General features: G+C 42.3%; 1 protein-coding gene across 1 annotated transcript in view; it reads right to left on the reverse strand.

The window, feature by feature from the left end:
* The window catches only part of Gpatch8 (G-patch domain containing 8), a 56,506-nt gene extending 55,973 nt beyond the window's left edge, over window positions 1–533 (reverse strand). Inside the window, exon 1 of the mRNA XM_033763146.1 lies at window positions 459–533. The gene's annotated coding sequence lies outside the window, so the exon portion shown is untranslated. The remainder of the gene's footprint in view (window positions 1–458) is intronic.
* Between the last annotated feature and the right edge of the window lie 988 nt (window positions 534–1,521).

A 1,521-nucleotide genomic window follows, 5' to 3' on the forward strand; every position in this document is an offset into this window, starting at 1 on the left:
TTTGGGAAAAAAAAAAAAAAAAAAAAAAAAAAAAACACCAGACATTTTTCAAGCTACAGAGACATTTAATAAGGTCTGGTGAAAAAAATGCATCACTGTACTGCTCCACTGTTCCTAACAGAGCCTCATGTGACTGTTGCCCAGGAAAGACATTAAAGGGTCAAAATACATTGTACTCCTTTGTTTAATTATTAAAAACACTAAACTTTAACTTGCTGTCTTTATCAATATTATCAGTACAGGCCAAAATAGTATTTTTCATCCAAATCCTACTTTGTCTCTGTCTTAGGCTGACTCCCCACACAATAAACACTAGGCTGCCCCAGACGCTGGCTGCTGACTGCACGCATACAGGAGCACAGCTCTGAGCTATGGCCAGTCTCGAGGGCCAGTCACTCGGGGCAAGAGCACTGCCTGCTCACCTGCCCGGCCGCGGCCCAGGCAGGCACAGAGCTTACCGATTCTATGGGCTTGTCGAGAGACGCCTGCTCAATCTCCAGGTGTCCTTCTTCATACTGATCAAAGTGATTACCCTGAAAAAAGAAGACTCCAGTTATTTTCCATAAACAATAAATATTATCAACAGCTTAGCCCAATGGGTTATTTTTAACTTTTTTCTGCAGAGAGCCAAAACCCCATCAAATTCAGATGTTTAAAAAGCAAATCTACCCAGGCATGGTGGTGCCCAACTCTTACCCCAGCCTGCTGGGAAGCTGAGGCAAGAAGATGGAAAGTTTGAGCCCAGCTTGGGCAACTTAGCAAGACCCTGTCTCAAAATAAAACATAAAAAACGGGCTGGGAATGGAGCAGCCCTGGGTTCAAACCCCAGCACTGTATCTCTAAAAATTAAAAAAATTTAAAAATGAAAACAAGGAGGTAGAACAGAGCTCACCAGTAGAGTACTTGCCTATCATGTGAGAACCCCTGTATTTCCCTTAGCACAGAGGGTAAAAACCAAAAGGTAAAAATTGTAAGGAGTCTAAGGCTAGAATTCTGAACTCTTCCCTGACTAGCACTAAAATAGTTAACTAAAACGCTGTCAACCATTTGAAATATCAAGTTTTCTTCAAACATACTAGGAAAAAAATCAGAGAATCACAGTGTGGTGTACATCTGTAATTCTAGCTACTCAAGAGGTGTGAGGCAGGAGGTTCTCAAGTTTGAAGCCAACCAGAGAAAGTTCGTGAGCCCTTGTCTCAAAATAAAAAGGGCAAGAAATACAGCTCACTGGTACAGTGCCCTTGAGGTCGAGCCCAAGCACTGCAATAAACAAAGCTGGGGGTGACTTAGCACAAGGCCACGGGTTCAAGCTCCATGACTGCAGACATACAGAGAGCGAGCATGCTATGGACACAGCCCTGTGATGTTACTTTCATAAACAATACTGTAGAGCCAGGGATTTAGCTCAGTGATTCTGCCACCTGCCTCGCAAGCACAAGGTCCCGAGTTTGATCACCAGTACCAAAATAAATAAATAAATTAAATAAAAAACAGTGCATTTTTTTACTGCTAAAGAAAATG

Source organism: Fukomys damarensis, unplaced genomic scaffold (genome assembly GCF_012274545.1).
Source record: "Fukomys damarensis isolate Sample0158 unplaced genomic scaffold, DMR_v1.0_HiC HiC_scaffold_13, whole genome shotgun sequence".
Lineage (NCBI taxonomy): Eukaryota > Metazoa > Chordata > Mammalia > Rodentia > Bathyergidae > Fukomys > Fukomys damarensis.